The sequence below is a fragment of the Anguilla rostrata genome, chromosome 4, assembly GCF_018555375.3.
Source record: "Anguilla rostrata isolate EN2019 chromosome 4, ASM1855537v3, whole genome shotgun sequence".
Classification (NCBI taxonomy): Eukaryota; Metazoa; Chordata; class Actinopteri; order Anguilliformes; family Anguillidae; genus Anguilla; species Anguilla rostrata.
In genome coordinates this window covers 30,712,249-30,727,074 of record NC_057936.1, presented here as the reverse complement: position 1 = coordinate 30,727,074, position 14,826 = coordinate 30,712,249, and the positions used below count along the sequence as shown (strand labels likewise).

The 14,826-nt window shown below is 39.0% G+C and overlaps 1 protein-coding gene across 3 annotated transcripts in view; it reads right to left on the bottom strand.

Moving 5' to 3' along the window:
• dpyda.1 (dihydropyrimidine dehydrogenase a, tandem duplicate 1) overlaps positions 1–14,826 on the bottom strand; it is a 181,974-nt gene that overhangs the window by 151,108 nt on the left and 16,040 nt on the right. The gene's annotated exons all lie outside the window — the stretch shown is intronic.

Here is a 14,826-nt window from a genome sequence, read left to right as displayed (position 1 = left end):
GAGGGCTGCAATTGTTTCTCAAAAGGAAATCTGGTGCAATCAGCTTGATTTTTATAACACGTTTTAGTTACAGTACCTAATGGGCCTTATTCATGTTCATCAACAAAGTTCAATAGCTCAAGTCTCTTTATTGTCCTTCTTGTTTCAAGAAAACAAAGCTTGTGAATATTTAATAAACCACTAATTTTAATGCAGCCTCCAGCCACTACAGAATGCTTTAAACTCTAGTGGACATTGTTAAATACTTGTTTTCCTGGATTATAAATGCAGTTCTTCCTGAGGACAACTGCTCATCACACAGAGAAGATACACATTTCCTCCCTTCAGTGTTCAAACCACATAAATCCCACATAAATCATACTTCTCAAAAATGTACTTTAACATAGAGTAGAAACTGTCAGTACCACAACCAAATTAGCACTGTTGTCTGAATGCCAAAAAACATATACAAATATTCATATCTGTATTCAAATATTCACAAATAACTAAGGTACAGTAGGTATCAATATTTAGAAGAAGAAAAAACTAAAAACAACAGGGTGTGCTAATAGTGCTCAGCTCCCAAATAGAATAGCCAGAGACTGTGCAGTAGGGAAAAGGGGGGATATATGACCACAAAGCGCAAGATGCAGTAACATGCAGTGATTCGGCAGTGATGCAAGCTGTCCCTGATTTGTACACAAAATGTGTACACTAAAATTTGCAGTCTTGGTTAGGGCAGAGGACATGTTATTTTGACGAAATGATGCATAACAACGGCTACATTTGACCAAATTTGAAAAACTTGACCAAATTTGGTGTTAGGCTACCTGGCACAAATATGGTTGCACGACTATCCTTCAAATTATGTCCATGGTCAGGCACTGTCCTCCCTGCTCTGCTCTGAGTACCCTGGCTATGAGAGGGAGGGGGAGGGCCAGCTGATGCAGGGAAACAAGAGTTGGCTGAATACAGGGCTTCACATTAGAATTTTTGGCTCATCAGCCATTGTGGCTAGTGATTTTCCAAAGTGGCATTTTAACTGGCTGAAAATTTAATTTCAATAAATAAATAAAATGTATTCATATATTGGAGAATGCATGCACTTGTTTAACATTATAGCTGTCCAATCTGAGTGAACTGTGTGTGTGTGTGTGGGAGAGAGAGAGAGAAGACATCAGTCTAAATCACTAGCCTACACTTAACGAAAGCACAGTATTCTTACATTATAGCAGTTGGCCTGGGGTTTATATTATGTCCCTGATTGTAAACACGCAAGTGCTTTACTTAATAAATAAATTATTCATAGCATCACTATCACAACTTCACTTCTCTATCTTAAACCAACCTGAGGAAGGAATTATTCTCAATAATCACTGTCGCCAAAAGTTGGACTGAATATAGCCTAGAGTAACAATACATGCACAAAGACTATAATCAAGGACATGCACTGAGTGGTGCGGGCAATGTAACCAACTTTGGTTAAACCCAGGGAAGAAAGCCATCATCAAAGCCAGTGTACTTTACTTGTATTTGATATCACATGAGTACTTGTGGGCAAGAACAGGACAGGCAGAAAGGTAAGCATGGGCAGCAGAGGGCAATGGGAGAAAAAACTCTTGCTCCAGAGGAGTAAATGCGCTGGTGCTCCAGCACTATTAGGACCTAATGTGTTTATGTGCCAGGGAGGAATGAACAAAGGACTGAACCTTGCACACTCTGCTTGTCTCCCTCTCCTATTGCAGCATGCAGTGCATCCCAGCAACGTAACTGTGGTATGACGGCAGCTAAATTGTTCCACATGTTTTTTTCAGAAATCTCAGAAAGATATGAATTGCACTCCATGCTCTGCTGCTCACCCTCGGTGCTTGGCACCCAGCATAACTGCTTGCAGCTATATTTCAGTATACTTTTCTTGCAATATGTTTACATTCTTGCATTTGCTTTAGGGTTTTAAAAAAAAATCACTTTTTTTACCTTTATGTTTGTGTTTCTGCTTTTGAAGCCTAATTGCCCTTGTGGGCCATAATAGGGTAATGGACACAAAAATACTTGCACATACTAAGCACTGGTAGAGCATTAATCAAAACGTTTCAAACATCTGGGCCTGTACTGCACATGTACCTCACATTATCACACACTGCTGTATGGAGTTTCCTGTACTGAGAGTGGGACCTGTTTGCGAATGTAGCAAACATTATAACAGCAAATGAACCCAAAGCCAACAACGGCACTCAACGGTAAAGCCATGGTATTACTGATCCTTGACACCATGCCAGGAGATAAGAAGCTTAAACCAATGAATAAATTACTTTTAAAGCATACATGAATTTGTCTTTTTTTATCACTCTTATGGAGGAAGAGGTAAGGCACACACTCAGTACCTGAAGTACCTGAGGCTATTTCCGTAATGAAGAAAGGAGATTTATCTTTGCTTCTCTCAAGACAAATCATGGATTTGATTGTCTTCAGTGACAGATTCCCTCCTTGTTAGTTCCCATATGAAAATGCATGCAAAAACAGAACCATGTAAAAATGGTAACCACATTTATCCATCGAAAAATATAGGAATATTATTTTTTTGCATGCAGTTGCTCGAGTAGCATGAACACTCTTGTAATGCTGAGGAAAACATTGTATGAAAATAAATCTGAACTGTTATTCATTTTCAATTATTTCTATTTTTCGGCTGTAATTTTTTAAAGAATCCCTTTGAATGAGCATGAGTGTGAGTAAATTAATCTAAGCATATGGTGAAAAAGATCTGATCCTATTTTGCTCTTTTCGGTTCATAATTTCCATTTACTGTAAAATAATGTTTATTTGTATGACCCACTGTAGGTGTTTGTATACTGAATATTAGATTGCTTGTTTGTTTGTCTTGCTTCTTATTTATATCTGTAGTGCAGCTGATGGCAAATAATTTTCCTTTTGGCCATTAATAAAGCCCAATTCTACAGTACAATTAAGGTACTCTTCTTCCATGTGATTCGCCCACTGCACTGTACCATAGTTGTAAATATAAAAAATGAGCGTGAAAAGCATATTTGTACATGATTTACACCAGATCATCTGAGTGTGACTGCACAACAACTACCATTTTTCCATTTTGGATGTCAACAACCCTTAAACGAAACACCCTGAGTCACATTTAAATAAATAAACATGCCAGACAGCCCAACAAGATTACACATTTTGTCCATCGCTACTAAGCCATGCATACAATAGAGGAGAGCTGGCCATCAAATTGATTTTATTCCTATTTTTGTTACAGTATCAATTAGGTTACATTCCAAAACATTTTTTTTTTAAATTCTGAGTAATGTAGTGTTATGTATGTCTTCTATCATGATGAATGTACTGCACATATATTTATCATATATAATACATAAGGCAATATGATATCAATTCTCTTTATCCAATAGTAGGGTAGGCCCCTGTGACTCATGTCATGGGATGCAACTACTTTATGCAACACCAAACATCATCCCATTATCCTATTAATTCTTTAATTTCACACCTAATAAAATGTAGTTAAAGCGCCACGTGAAATACACGCCGAAACAAAGAAAATACACTTCTTGTTTTATTGTGTGTTGAGGACTGTAATACTCGAGCATTTTTATTTAATGTGGTCTAGATAAGCCAATGTACTTATGCCAAGGCCTCAAGGTAAACTTGGTGATAATAACAGCAAGGTCATTTAGAAAAGGAGATGCAACTCCGCTGGAATCCTGTGGCGATAATGAGCCTTGGATAGCAGGATCCCTGCAAAATATGAAACTAGCTTCTGTAAAGCATTACTTTTATGAAATGGCGCGACCACACAATCACCCTCTCGTATGTGAAAACAAATTGCCATTTAAAACCGTTACTGCAAATTCTTTCTATAAAACAATAATGTGAAAAATTATTTATGGCCACTGGCCTCCTATACAGCCATGCAACACCAAAACAATGCAAGGTGAAAGCCTTTATTTTTTATTAGACATGAGATGCAAATGTAAAATGTACATGGAGTCCAGACAAACGTATGGTGTTAATTTTTGATCAACTATTTTTTGTTGATGTAATTTTAAAAGCGGGTCAATGAAACAGCTTAAAGAGCAGTTTAATTCCACTGTGACCAGCAATGTGTAATACATTCATCTATATTCTACAGTATGTTTAAATTAATTGTCGTCCTGTTTTGGAATAAAGATCGCCACCTAGTCACCAGCTGCATTGAGGAGAGGTCAAATATAATGAACCTTGACTTTGTTGCTAACACGGATGTCATGGTTATATTTCAAACGCTCAATCAAACAAAAGGGCAAGAATGCAAAGCACAATAGGTTCAGAGAAATCACCAACAGGGAACTTGCAAACAGGGATGTCAGAGTGTCAAATCCATCAGAAAAGTGCTGAAGTGAATGTGCATCAGGAAGAAAATGATCAAAGTGAGGCACACTCATGTAAGCCAAGCCTGAATAAAGCACAGGACGAACAAGCTATATGACAGTTAAATGGGACTGTATAACCAGAGCAAAACAGTCTCTGTTTGAACCTCATTAATCTCACATTATTTTTCTTGGCAGTGCCTCATTGACCTGGAAGCCATTGTAGATTTACATACTGCATTTTTTAAAATAACTGGTGATATGCAGCCAGGCGACTCAATGGAAGATCCTCTAAAATATATCCATTCACCATGACCAAAGGAAGCAGACACATTTTAATCTTAGATAGAACTACTGAAATATAACCTCTGTGATTTAAAGGGGTAGTGGAAAGCTACTTGAAGTTACTGTATGAGTAAATGGCTGGTAGGCTAAGAAATTTTTGGATTCAATTCAATTTTTGGATTCAAAAAAACAAACTGGATTCAATGTTGGGCTAAACTGGCTGAGTTGTCCATACTGACACCAGCTACAGAAATATCATCATTATCTGAAAATTAGAACATTGGCAGGGCACAACTGACCTTCTCCTGAAATGGGTAAGATGGGTTTAAAAGCCTTATACAATATATCGTACAATGTTTTTAAACCCATCTCCATTTCAGGAGAAGGCCAGTTGTACATATCCCTTATACATATCCATTCATCCATTATCTAACCCTCTTATTCCTGGTCAGGGTTGCGGGTAGGCTGGAGCCTATCCCAGCATGCTTTGGGCACTACTGAAGGATATGTTTTTGGCCTTTGAAGGCATTCATCATAAAGGCATCAAAAAGGCAATTTACAAAAAAATGTTGGTTTTTTTGAAAACTGGTTCGTTATACAGATGACCTGCCTGCTTGTCACTTTAACTGTACTGACTGCAGAATTGGGAATGTACTGCCATCAAGGCGGCTCTGTGGGCAAGTCATTAGTATGACTTTGGTAAAAGTCTTCCTGGTGCGTTACAGAATTCCCGGATATCAATAGTCACCATTGTGACAAATGCTTAGTCAGCAGACTAATAGCTTCAGATCTCACACCGGAGGTGGTGATTGCAAAATTCCTATAACTGGGACTAACTGGTATTGGCACATAAATGTATGGCTGAATCGTTCCTATCCTATTATTTGGAGTCAGTGTCACTGATGTTAGTCAGTGTTGTTTTCCATATAGTTCTCCATGTTGTGCTAGGTAGCTGAATAAATGCTAGAAGGGGGACATTTACTGGGCTGTCTATCTACAGATAACCTGTGATCATTCATCATAGGGACAACCTCCAGCTCTCCTGTGCAGAAATATGTCATTTAAAATCATAACAAAATGCATTTTTATTTTCCAAATTACAAATTCAGAACTTGTATAAATTGGAAAATAAAGTGATTGCACAGGGTAACTAATTCAGGCAGGGTTTCCACTCCAGGTGACCCGCAAAAGCTCCTTTCTTTGATGCACCCAGAGAACACCAACTGACACTACTGTAGCCCTCCTGTAATTCTCTGCAGCCTGCAGTCCATAGAGAAGTTACTAGCTCCTGGGTGAGGGCATTCGAAGAGTACCCACACTTCACCTACAGTGTCCCTTGCTATTCCAGCAGCTATTTTTAACAAGAAATAGTGAGGGAGCCATGGAAGATGAAAGACACAATGGAAACATGATGGGAAAAGAGCAAAAAACACACATTAGATGTGGACAGCGGAAGATGAGGAGCTAATGAAGCCATGGAGAGAACATGAGTGCTTATTGATCGTTCTGCAGAGACTAACCATGACAAACCCCAGGAAATGGGCAGGTGCTTTACTGAAAATGGTATATGATTTTGTATGCATAGCTCACAGCTAGATAAAATATTTATGTTTTACAATTGGAACGTTTATCCCAAAAATTCTGGAAAACATTAACAATGTGCCACAGCAGAGATGAGACTTTCATTTTGCCAGTTTGTTATTAACACTTCCAACCCCCCCCCCCCCCCCCGCCCATTTATTACATTTATTTATGTAAATACTATTTTTAATAACCAATTTTTTTTCTCATTTTTAATTTACAGCAGTGTCTCACATATAGCTACATATTGACCTTCTCCTTTCAAGTGGAAAATGTACAAGAGAAACAAATCCATGTTGGAGCCAAGGAAACCCTAATACTGTTTGACAGAGTCTAATCTACTGTTGTTACAAAATGTTTAAGTAAAATGGGAAAATAGATACCAGAATTAAACCTGTAGCTAGCTGTCCACCTGCTGATAGATCTAGTAATACACGGTGCACATGAGTGCCCATATATTCAAAGAGTAGTGATTTCTTTCTGCATTATGGATGACATCTATTATTCATATCATTATTAATATGTAGCAGGTACAGACACCAGCACTGCAGTAGCTGAGGGCACAGTGCAATTGGAAACAACATTATTTTAAAACACTGCCTGGCAGGGAAACCCCCACCCCCTGACTTAAAAAACAAATGGCGGACATTGGGTATCTGATTTTGCAAAGGTAAGGGAATGACAACAATAGTGCATCACATCTGAGAATGAAAACACCGCAAGCTTATAAAATGTGCCTCATTATTTTGTAATGAGGTACAAACAACATCTAGCATTAGCCTATACATTGAATGAACAACAATGCAATTTTAGTGTAAATATTTACTCACTTCCTGCAGATGTTTGGTGTCAAGGTGTGATGATCTGTGTCATTATTAAAATCCAAATAAAATTCTCCAGAAAGCTAAGCTGGCCGTTAATATGAAGAGAAGTTTGTTACACCTACAAAATGACTAAATACATAAATGGGAAAAAGCAAGAATATAGCCTATAAACACAATAATACATATATTATATATAAACTTAAACTAATTCTACAGTATACTCTATAGTACACTCAGAAGGACAGAGACAGTCCTTTTCACATTAGAATTAATTATATTAGGGTGCAGCCAGTCTTTTCAGCAATGTCAAATGTTATGCATCTTGGCCAATGAGATCAATACTGAGCAAGGAAGAGAAAGCATCCATCTATACATTTTAATCAATATCTCCTTTAAAATGGAGCCTCTTTGCAATTTTAAAGAACCCCCCTTTGAGCAGTTGTGTGTGGCTCAGTTATTTGGCCTTCAGTTACACAGAGTGTGACTGAAAACCAATAGTCTCACACCATAATAGAATAACACAGTTTATGTGTAGGTAGAACACAATACACAATAGAAACTGAGGGAATATTCTCTGTCACTAAACATAAAGCGTATGTAATGTTATGGTCGGCACACTGCATTCTCTAGATATATCACAAAATACCACAATGGCTAGACAGTCACATGGCTAAACACTGGTTGTGTGTTATCAAACAATATAAAACTCTTCTTGTTTGCCTGACCTTTTCATTCAAGAGAAAAAGCCCGACAAGGGATTTGCAGATAGCATTTTAAACTGGGATCATATGTGTGTCTTGGATCATTCCACAGGGAACCTGGTGTTTGAGTTTATCACTCTTCACCAATCACTAGGCTATGAACAGATGGACGATCAATATCATCTTTTGCACAAAGTATGCAAACTCCCCTCCTTATTAAGATATGATGCATGCCCCAAAATAACACTTTAAAATTTTTAAGAAAAACAGCAGACATAATTTGATATTTTATGTTTGTGTCATGAAAGGTGACAAATTGGTATGTGTAATACCAAGTCATTAGATTTTGGCTTTATTTATTCATTTATTTATTATTCAGAAACAGATTTGGTTCACAAAAGGTTCTTACCATGATTAGTAAAGAAGGGTGGTGTGCCTTTTCTGGACTAATCAATAGCTGCACCATATTGTGCAATAAATTACCTTGACCTTCTTGTCTTGCAGTACAAGCAGCCACCAGGACTTAGTATGCAAAAGCCCTTAACTCAGGGGTGCACAACTCCAGTCCTGGAGGGCCGGTCTGTGTTCTGGTTTTTGTTCCAACCAATTACCTTAGTTTTAGTTTTCTGACAGCTCTATAAACTATGCTGGCTTACTCCTGTATTTGAGGACAGTAAAATTTATAAAACTGCAGTCTGCAGCTGTAGCTGGTGCTTATACAATCAAGATAGGATGGAGCTCATTAAATAATTAAGAGCAGAAGTTGGCACAATATCCTGAAATGGATCAGCCCTTGTTGTGTACCCCTGCCTTAACTTAACCCCTTCCCAAATAAAGCCCCATCTTTGATAAGAAATTATGTGCTGCTCTGAGGTGGTGAATGGTTAAAAATGAGCAGGCAATTCTTCGTCATGCGCTTAGTCGTCTTCTGAAATCAATACAGGAATTTCCACATATTGATCTGCCGTTAGTGAAATAAAGCTACAGCCTTTGGGTCAGCAATATTAAATATAGTATCAGAATATCATTCAGTCCCCAATATACTGTACTTCATAAAGTGGTAGAGAAACAGATCACTAAAGCAATGAGTTTGCACAGAGATCTATTTTGCTAAGTACTCAGAAACAATTATATTTTGATTCAGGATAAGGTTAAATTTGTACAGTAAAGGTAGTAAATCAGACTACATTTATAAAAGGAGGTACTTTATGTGATCACCTACAACATGTGTCATATTAGCCCCAAAATCTGAAGCATATATGTGAATAAGAATAAAATGATAATGTATCATTTTTTCATACCTCGGTATGCTTTCTAAACAACATCGCAATATATGGTATAACTTGTATTTTTCATAAATCATAGGTCACACATGACACGCCTGAACGACAATTACTAAAAAATGCATTTCTAAAAATCTATATAAATATTGTGATTAAAATATTAAACCTTAAATAAATTTATTGTGGACAATAAGTGTCGTTACAAGGAATTTTAATGTGATATACTAACAATTTGACAAGCAAACAAACAAATCTTAGCATTCAATACTTTACATTAGCCAGCCTTAGCCAGCTGGGTCTCTGGTCCCCGTGGTAATAAGGTAATGAAACTTCCAAGGCAAAAAATTCTAGAAAAATTCTAGGACATTATTCTTAGGAGAGATCTCCGGTGTGACCATAACCTCCCAAAATCGAGGGGGGACAGAATGAGAAAAAACAGGTAACATTCCTGTCTTCACACAGAGTGAGTTTATCAGATCAAATAGCAGCTGTTCCTTAAAGACAGTGATCTAAAAACTAAATATCTAAGACTAGCTAAAAATTTTATTGAACATAATATTCTTATTTATTCTTTACCTAATCTATGCGACATGGAAAATGTATTTACTAATTTTTGCTCATCATGCGCACTGTATTTTTATTTTAGTTGTGAATAAAAATTGGTTAAACAGATAGGCTACAACTCATTTTTGTTACAATCTTCATTGAAGGTAATGCTTTTGAAATTACATCTTGGTGTCAGTGGTGGTTAACTATTGCTATGCAAAAGCGCTCTGATTGGTAGTTCAGCTAGTGAATCAAATATCTAACAAAGGTAAATTAATTTAGCTAACTAGAGCTATCTTAAAATGTTGCAGTCTTCACTGTATGGTTTAAAGTTGGCACAATAGCAAAATTGGTGAGAAGTTGGAGGCATGGACTGACATATATGTAGAGCTTGAGGACAGTTCCACTCTTGCAATCATATGCAGCAATCCAAATGAGCCCTACAGCTCCTGCAAACTTGTATATATTCTTTCTGATCAGTGGTCTTTGGTCTTGTGAGAACACAGATTCCTTTTTACCTTGGGGGTCATGTCTTGATGCATGGTGGTGTGGGTAGCCTGTTGATCTTTTGTAGAGGAGAGTTCTCCATAGAAGATCACCTTCGTGACTCTTTTACCCTTCTTCCAATGGATGTGGCTTAGCCAACAGAAACATTTCTGCTTCAGGAGAGAGTACATGCTTGATATCTATGTCATCCAGTATGGGTGAGTATGACATTGTTTTCCAAGGATTTCTCCATTATGAACATTTGGCAGTGCTTATGGAAAGAGTCTTCTCTCCTGGTGGGAGTACACTGCTGCTGTACAGGACTGCACTGATGCCACAGACTTGGTATACCTGTATTTTTGGTACGTTATGGTTGTTCCATACTCCAACTTTCAATTGTCGAAGGTTGTGACTGCTTTTCCAAACTGGTTGCTGAGTTCTGCATCAAGTGATGGGTTGTCAGTGATGGTGGACCTAAGGTAGGTGAAGGTACTAATGGCTTCCAGGGTGTAGTTCCATCTGCAAATGGTAGCACCTAGACAAGCAGTAGTCATACCTTGTTTTTTTTTGATTTGAGGAAAGCAGGATTGAATAGTTTTCCATCCATTCTTGTGTGGGGGTAGACTCCTTCAGTTGATTGCCCATAAGCTTGATGCTAGAGGAGGATAAAGAAGATGGGAGCAAGTACACATCCTTGTTTTACTCCTCCCTGGATTTTCAGTGGGATTCATGTCGACCCATCAAAGTAGATGGAGCATTGCATGTTTCTGTGGAAGGACTGGAATATGCTGAGTAGTTTTGGGGGCTAACCTATTCCTTTGCCCATACTAAAAAGCCTGCTTCTGCTCACAAGGTCAAAGGCGTTTGTGAGGTCAATGAATCCCAACTAGAGTGGATCAATCTTCTCTGAAAATAACACCTATGGTGGATCTACCAATCCTGAACCCTGCCTGTGACTATGGGTGAATCCTTTGTAAAGGGATTTGTCCGTGTAGTACCACTCTTGTGAAGAGCTTACCAGTAACTCAAAGAAGAGAGATGTCACAAGTTATTGCAATCACTCCTGTCACCCTTGTTCTACTACAAGATGACAATAGTTGTATTCCTCATATCCTGTTGTACAATGCCCTCCAGAACAAGCAAATTAATGCATAGAGCTGTTGGAGCATAGCGGGTTTCCCACTATTTCCACTACAGCTGTTATCCCATCACTGTCAGGTTCTTTTTCATGAGCTCCACTGTCCATTGCCTTGCTGAGGCATGTACAGGTATGTGTTACATTCGGCTAGGCATTGCTGCTAGCTGCACCTCCTACAGTCCCCTAGGGTCAACCGCAGAGTCATCAGCTGAGGACCACCACTCATCGATGTTTCGCTTTTTATGCCCAGTACACCTCCTGGTGGATAAGCAGTGACAGGGACGTCTCCCTGCCACCCCCTGAGGCTGCCTTTCGGGTTACCTGTTCCCCAAACTCCTATCCTTCCTCCTCAGCAATAGCTAAAAGCTGACCTTCTCAGCTTCTTCTTCAAGCTCCTGAGTCACCCTCCAAAGTTTCGCCCCTGTTACGCCCATGTCATGGAGTAGCGACAATGTTAATGAGCTGACAGACACGGCATCTAACCTGTTCAGGGTAGATTATGGTCTTCCAGCCAGCCTCCTTGCACTCAGCAGCCAGTTCCGAGTACTTCAACCTCTTCCGTTCATTGGCAGCCTCAACTCCCTCCTCCCACGGAATGGTGAGCTCAATGAGGAAGATCATCTTGACAGTCATAGACCACAAAAATATGTCTGGATGGAGGGGTGTGGTGGTGATTTCCTTCGGAAAATGGAGCTACCTATCCAGGTCCACTCCTTCCCCGGAGAGAGGAGCCTTGATGGATTTTGCAGGTGGGTGCTTCATATTATATATTGTCCCATTTTTTTCTGGGTAGGGTGGGACTGGGGCAAGTGGGAAAGGGATTTTGTGAGGGAAGAATGGAAGGTTGCAGCTATTGGGCTTGCCGTTATTCTGCTGTCAGTCCTGCTGTGGAGGATAATTTTGAGATCAGTTTGCTGCATTAGGAACATGTCTACCTGGTGCGAGTGGTCTGACCATGAATGTGTCCAAAAGACTTCGTGATTGGTTTAGCCTAAAAGTAGGTGATGCAGAGGTCATGGGTGATGCCGACTCTTCCATTGAAATCCCCAAGCAGGGGATAATTGTTAAAAAAGTAAGAAGGACCAATCAGAATGGAGTACTCATCCTCGCTATGGAATAATTCAGTAATAAGCAAAAAAAAAGAAAATTTCCTTCCGATCTGTATTTACAAAATTACGTCAATTTGGATAAAAGCGTCTGCCAAATAAGTACAATGTAATGTATTACAGAGTAATTAACATGTTCATGCTCAGGAAAAAAGCTTTTTTGTACATGCATAATACACTTTATTCATGTGTTGCATTATAAATAGTATGTGTAAAAGGCTTGCTTAATTTGAACAAGCATTTGAAAAAAAGTACTGAATAGACCTTATTGTAACACTGCTCTAGTTTGTCCTTGGGTGTGTATTTAATTTATCTTACCATAACTATAAGTTGCTATAGCTAAAATAAATGATGCATTGAAAGATGAATTTAAAACTTTGATGTTCCTTCTCTGTGACACAAAATGTCCCTTACAATAAACAATACTTAAGTATGCATGAACCGGGGATCATGATATATAATTAGACATTTATGTGAGCATACAAATACATAATTCCATGAACATTGGCCTTCATTCAAATGGTAGTTGTCACAGCAATTGTGACTCAGCAAAATCAATAAGGGAATGGTATCTTCCCTACATACTTTAGAGGAGGAATAAGCACTCAGAAGACATTGGGTAAGAATACAACTCTCTACCAGGGCGATGAGGTACTTTGAGAGACTTCCAGCAATGAAGAAGCTGTGGATCTCCGCATAATGGCCTCTAAGCTGCATAATGGCCTTTAAGTAATACACTTATTCAAGGAGTCACATAGGGTACAAAGAATGCTAAAGTCCTGTTAGAAATGGACCAATAAGAATGTAAGCCTCCATTTCTAGCAGGCTCACTCTCCAGCAAGCAGCAGCCCGCTAAAAGCCCTTTAGCCTTTTCTGCCCTAGCCTCTCCCAGCCCTGGTCATCTCATGAGCTTGATATAATTTTTTATAGCAATTTCAAGTCTAGGAGTTATTCAAATATTAATTAGATTCATCCTGAGATTCAAACTTGGGGGGAACACAAACCGATGTATCATAGTTGATGCAGCAGACTACAATAAAAAATGTTCAATGCTGCCGGAAGCAAGTATCGTAGGTGCAGAGCTGAGTACAGGTAAAGACGAGTTACTAGCTGTGTCTCTGATGGTTCACTAGTGGATCAACTAAGGTGTCAGCCATTTGCTAGAAATTGGCTGACACTCTAGTGCAGGGATCAGCATCTCACAGTCCTCGAGGGCTGAGACCTGCTGGTTTTCCATCCTCCCTTTGCCTGGGAGTCAGGTGTGAAGACAGTCTGTCCAATCAGTAGCACTAATTACCCAGGAGAAAAGAAAACCAGGGCTGGATTTGGATTCGAGGGCCAGAGTTGATGATCCCTGCCCTAGTGTAACAATGTATAACTATACACAGGAACTTTGGGGCCTCTGGCTCCCAGGCCATGGGACTGAGTCACGTTCATCATTTTTTGGTAAACCAAGGAAGTATGCACCTGTCCCCTTCCTCTTGTGACCCTGCAATGAACTCTCTGCATGATCAATTAAGTATTAGCTTGGAGCAAGGAACACCCCCTTTGTGGAGGAATGGAGAGCCAAACTGAACAAGCTTAAACATTAACGCTGTCATAGATGGTCTATCCATCCATGTTTCATTGACCGCTCCAATTGTACAAGCAAATCAAATGTTTATGTGGCCAAATTAATAAACCAATCACATTACAGAGATCACAAGTGGGGTTCCGTCGCATTCCTTCCACGAAATAAACCAAGCCGTTTTATTTCCCATGTATAGCTGTTAGAAAGAAGCCGGAAAGAAATTCCAAAAGCTGAATACAAGGCTGTAAGGTAACTTATGCGGGGTTTGCAAGCAGCGGTAAAAATGGGTAGATCATGAAGAGGGTCGATTTTTTCACGAAGTAGGTTGCTCTCAAGGATTTACGCCACATGAGAATGTCTAATTAAAATAATTTTTTCAATGTTTGTAAGGCAAGAAGTTGCTCTTTTTGAAAAAGGGCACTTCTCGCACTTGAAATTCTGTTTAGGTACATAGAAATGCTTGTTTTCATGTGCTCCTGAAAACACTTTTGGTTCAATGGAAACACTCCATTGAGCATTTTCCTACCCTATGTCCAAAGAGTGGATCGATTGCTTCTGGCTCAGAGGGCGATTTTGATCATGTCATTTCCATGACCGCAGAATTAGCAGTTGTTTGACTTGTTGTGGACAGTTTTTGGATTATAAAATACCATAATCATCAACCTGGGGTGTTAATTTCAGCTCTATGTTGGGGAAGGAAACTGCCTTGTTATTTCTTTTTTTATCTCTAGAGGCTTTACCGATCGAGACAGGGTTTTTTTTGCAGAAGTGCTAAGAGTCTGAGCTTTACAATGGTATACGGGTTATGGTGTTGCACCTTCAATCAATGACCGATAAAAGCAATAATGAAAGACAATTTTGTATTTAGATGTCTAATTTCATAGCCATTGGGCTTTAAGGGTTTAAAGCCTCCAGCTGCTGTTCCTCCCCAAACACACTACTTTTTTT